This window comes from Pinus tabuliformis, chromosome 4_1 (genome assembly GCF_031772625.1).
Source record: "Pinus tabuliformis cultivar Carrire ecotype Pingquan chromosome 4_1, CPIR1, whole genome shotgun sequence".
In the NCBI taxonomy this organism is placed as follows: Eukaryota; Viridiplantae; Streptophyta; class Pinopsida; order Pinales; family Pinaceae; genus Pinus; species Pinus tabuliformis.
This window is the reverse complement of record NC_142303.1, coordinates 873,050,010-873,055,818: the sequence shown is the minus strand read 5'-3', so window position 1 is coordinate 873,055,818 and position 5,809 is coordinate 873,050,010.

Genomic DNA, 5,809 nt, shown 5'->3' with positions numbered 1-5,809 from the left:
AGACTAGATGTTTTTATTATTTCAAATAGACAACATGTTTTTCTTCTCTATGTTTGTAGTGTAGGAATTTACACGGTAAGTTCCTCAGAAAGAACACCAAAAGGATACCGCTCACAACCAGATCACAGATCAATACAGCAGTATTTTTGACGTGGTTAAAACCCTCAAAGAGGGAAACAGTCCACGGCCTGTGCCAACGTGGTTGTGAGCGGTATCCTTTTGGTGTTCTTTCTGAGGAACTTACCCTGTAAATTCCTACATGGTATCAGAGCAGGCTGGTCCCAACTTAGTAAGGATGGAATAAATAAGGTTACTATCTTCTTTCTTAACCTTAACACCTTCCAAGAGATATCTAAGGGTCTTGAATTTGGACAAGAAATCTTCAATGCAAGAAAAAATTATTAGGATCCAATGTAAGCAACTCATTTTCAAGTTGATGGGCTCTAATTTCATTTTTAATCCCAAAAACTTTAGTGATTTGTTCCAATGCTTCATGAGGAGTATCAAGTTCTGCAATATGGAATCTAAGATCAGGAGAAATAGACATTCCTATCAAACCACGTGCTTGATCTTGTCTATTTTCCCATTTTGCAGCCTTGTCTTCATCTTTTGGTTTCTTCTCTTGGCCTGTGGCTATTCTGTAGAGACCTTTACTTCTAAGTAAATCTTCCATGTAGGCTATCCATTGGAAGTAGTTAGTGCTGTCAAGAATGACTTGGCATGGAATTTCCATTTTTTTTAAAAAACTAAAGCTGAAGATGCTGAAAGTAAGTGTTCCAATGGATAGATCTCAAAAAATTAGGCTGTTTTAAAAAAAACAGCTCTGAAAAGGCTTCCGATGAAGAAGTTATGGCTTTTTGAAAAAAATTTGTTGAAGTTGCCGGCAAAGTGCGCGAATGTGCGGAAATGAAAAATCCGCCCCCACAAAATGGAGACTTGAACCCAATACCTCTACTCTCTTAAATAGCTTTTAACAATTGATCTATACAAAAAAGTTGAGAGGAGAGAGAGAGAGAGAGAGAGAGAGAGGGGGGGGGGGGGGCCTTGGTTTGCGTGCTTGCCTTGAGAAAGCTCTCTTTTTCCTACAAAACACAAAACACAAAACCCAACACGGACATGCAAAGAAAACGAACCTTACGGCTCGAAGTCAGCTTTACCCAAAAAACTAAATATTTTCAAAAATGAACCTTGCGGCTCAAAGTTAGCTTTAGCCGAAAAACTAAATATCTTTCTCAATGTTTCTGATTTTCCGAGATCACACTAAGGTGCAGGGAAAAGAGCATACGCATGAGAAAAATCCTTCCTTTCTGTTTCTGATTTGCCCAGATCGCACAGAGTCGCAGGGCAAAGAGCATACGCAGAAATGAAAGGTATAGATCCGGTTTAAAAAAAAGCTAAATAAACCGAAACCGAAATAAGCAGAGAGAAAATAACAGTAAACTGCAAATAAAGACTGTATACCTCCAGATCTTAAAAATGACACAGATAGGGCTACCAGAAACCTTTTCGCGTGAAACGAAAGGGGTTCCTCACTGGAACAGATGCTCTGAACACAACAGAGCAGTCCTCTCGGCCCGAAAGTAGTCAGAAATAGTAGATCTAGGAAACGACAGCCGCATGCAGTTCTACCGGCTTCAGATTTGGATCACCAACGGACGCGGCCCTCAAATAGCTCTGATACCATGTAGGAATTTACAGGGTAAGTTCCTCAGAAAGAAACACCAAAAGGATACCACTCACAACCAAATCACAGATCAATACACCAGTATTTTTGACGTGGTTAAAACCCTCAAAGAGGGAAACAATCCACGGCCTGTGCAAACGTGGCTACTACAGGCAATTTATTAATCCGTGAGAAGCTTATGTAAATTTTCATTCTTTGATTAATAAATTGCCTGTAGTAGCCACGTTGGCACAGGCCGTGGACTTTTTCCCTCTTTGAGGGTTTTAACCAAGTCAAAAATACTGGTGTATTGATCTGTGATCTGGTTGTGAGCGGTATCCTTTTGGTGTTCTTTCTGAGGAACTTACCCTGTAAATTCCTACATGTAGAAGCATCTTCTTTGTTTCTAACACCATCTTCTTGGTTCAAACAATTAACCTAGAGGTTTCCTCTAATTTTGACACTTTCTTTAGCACTTCAATGATTATTAAATTTGGAAGATTGTTGACTGCTTCACTTAATTCCATTACTATGGGACTTAGAGGCAGGAGATAATTGGTAGTGCTACTTGCTTACTGAAGGGACATTTGGCCCATAAGCAAAGGTATAATATCCAGAGAAGCTGAACCTCATGGTGGGAGAGATTTCTGTGTTAAATATTTATAACTCTCATGTGCAACACTAGATGAATATCTTCCACAGCTAGAAGGCCAATCCTTGACTACAGATGGTTTGATTGGCTTCTTCTGGTTAGTTTCCATGGGAACATTGTTGTCCTTTTGAATTATCTTTTTCCCTAAAAATTTATTTAGAGCTTCACTACTACTAAGTTGATACTCTTACCAGATTTCTGCTTCTTGAGCATCCTTAGATGTACATCTTTGAGAGCATCTTCCTTGTTCCCATCTTCTTCAATCTAGTGTTTGCCTAGAATGATCTTACCAGCAGCATCGTGCTGATCTTACCAGCAACATCGTGCTGGACCTATCAGCCTCAGAATATCTATGCATGTTAAATTTCCCATTCCCACTTTAGTCATCGTGGTGGACCTATCAGCCTCATTAGAATATCTATGCATGTTAAATTTCCCATTCCCACTTCAGTGTTTACCAGCCAGAATGTATTATTTCCAACAGTTCTAGGTATCCATATAAGACACACCATCACCACTTGCAATAATTTTAAGAGCATAATAATAATTTGCAAGGATAAAATAAGAAATAATTAAAATAAGAAGGAATTTCATAATACAATTAGGATATATTCATGCAAGTATGATGGCTTCCTTTTTTCCAAAAAATTGAAGGCTCTAATAGAATAATTTCATTTGAATTTTTAGAGACTGTTAATGGAAGAAGGGCCTTAGTATTACAATTTACAGTGATAGTTAATGGGAGAAAGTAATTAGTATGGTCATCCTAATGGTAACAATTCATACTTATAGTTAAAAATGAATTTATTAGTATAGCCACTACACTATTAAATCAATTTACAATTTTTACCCTTTACTTATCCAATATCCTCAAACTTCACATTGATTGAGATATAGTTCTATTCCTCGTGTGCTCTAAATTTAACAAGATACAATCATAATTTTAAAAATGGGCAAGTTTGGACCATAAATTAGTGATTATACTAGTTTGGTATATAAGGTTAATAGTAATATCCTAATTCCATTCTTAAAGGCCTCCTTAATTCTAACATGGGTAGAGTAGTTTGGGCCCATTAATGGTATTTTTTTAGTTGATTTTGAGGGAAAGCAGAGGTTTTTTTCCTCCCAAAATATCCCCCTTGATCATAAAACAGACCCCCTCCCCTAAACCCTAAACCTAAACAAAAACAATAATGCAACCTTAGCAATGGCAAGTAAAAGTGGCATTTCATATATCTTTCATTTTCACCCTTACATTCTAATTTATTTTTTCAAGATGCTTGAGTGGTTCCAACCTCATTGGGTCTCATATGGAGAAACTAGAATTTTTAATCTCACTCAAAATCCAAAAAACTTAATGAATTTTAGGATTTCAAGATTTGGGGGATTGCAAATTTTCAGTTTGACTTTGTTATTTATGAAGGTATGGGACTAGATTTTGATGGAGAGAATGAAGCTCTTTATGAAGGATTTCACATTTAGGGGGATTGCAAGGTGTCAGTTTGACTCTCTCATTTATGAAGGAATGAGATTCCATTTTTATCAAGAGCATGAAACTCTTTATGTACTTTACTCTTACTGATTGGTATTTCAATTACTTTTAATTATCTTAATGAATAATTGATTACACAAGCACTTGAATTTTCAATCTAAAGTTTTGTTTGAAACTTGCAAAGTGTAGTGCACATGGTTTCACAAATCACACCACACTTGTAGCAAATAAAACACACTTGCAAGAAAGTAAATTGCACGAAAAATCAATCATGCTTGAGACACGAAAACAATCCAATTACTAAAAGTGGTAAGTTCCAATATAATCATGTTCATGGTTTGCCTTAAAATTTCATGCATTCATGAAATAGATTTCTTTGTTGCTCCATTGTATTAATTTCCCTCAATTCTATCCATATCAATATTTCATTACAATAGATAAATTAAAAATTAAAACTAAAAATAGGACAAAGTTGAGTAGAAGGTAGACTAATCTAAAGGGGTCCTATGCCAATGATTAGATTATAGCCTCAAAGTTCTACATACAAGCTTACCAATTTCTCTATGAAGCAAGTGAAAATTGGTGGTTGGATAGACTAATAAAAGCTTCAAGGAATTGATATCATTAAATTTGGTGGACAAGCGATGGAGATATTCCTTTAAAATGGCTACCATTTTTTAAAAAATATACAAGGCTTCAATGTAACGGTTTGGTTGGAATTTCTCAGGACCTTTAATGGAGGAATTAGTTACCAGCATAGGAATAATTTGCAAGATGTAAGTAAGGAAAATAATTAAAAATTATAGTAAGTTCATAATACTACTAGGAAAAGATAAAATACATTTCATAACAAAGTAAGTTGCAAAATACATTCTATATATGGAAATTCATATGTTTATGGCATCTCCAAAGCAGAATGGAATATTAGCTATCAATAAATTTGACCCACAAGTGATGGGCATATTCATACAATTACGATGCCTTCCATTTTTCCAAAACTTTCAAGGATTGAACTTAATAATTTCATTCAAATTTTCCTAGACCTTTAATGGAACAAGGGCTCTAGTGATAGTTATATGAGGAATTCATAAACATGATCATGGGGCTGGTCTAAGATTTCATGGTGATAGTTACAAAGGAATTTATTAGTATAACCACTACACCATTAATTTCATCTACAATTGTTTTCCTTTTCCTATCCAGAATTTATTAGTATAGCCACTACACTATTAACTTCATCCACAACTATTTCCAGTTACCTATTCATATCCTCAAACATCACCTTGATTCTCTTGGCCTTGTCCTTTAAATATAGCAAGGTAAAAATTTAAGAAATGGGCATGTTTGAACCATAAATTAGTGATTGTACTAGTTTAGTAGCTAAGGGGTATAAGTTAATCCTAATTCCAACCCTAACAAGTATCTTTAGGTCTCACATAGGTGGGGGAGTTTTGGTCCCTCAATGGTAGTTTTTTTGGGTGGTTTTTAGGGAAACCACATGTTGTTTTCCTCCCAAAATAGCCCCTTGGCCATAAAACCAAATCTCACCCTCCTAAACCCTAAACCTAAACAAAAAAAATTAATTCAACACTAGCAATACTAACAAGTAGAAGTTATATTCCAGTTACATTTCCCTTAGCAATACTAGCATTAGCAAAGAAAATATGACCAAACATTATTTAAATGTTTTGTATAGTTATTTTTTTTAGATTTAAAAATATTATATATTTAAATATTTTGTATAGTTAATTTTTTTTTTACTTTTAGATTATTTAAAAAAATTATTTTGGCACACATGGTAAAAATTTCAACTTTTGATGGTTGCACATCATACTGGGTTGTAGAATGATCCTCTCTCCTCAACCACACAACCGTAACAAGCACTTTGGATTAACACTCTCAAATGGTCCTTTACATTCTTCTTTTTATAAATTTAATATGTGGATTATTTTTAGTTCATACTGGGTTGTAGAATGATCCTCTCTCCTCAACCACACAACCG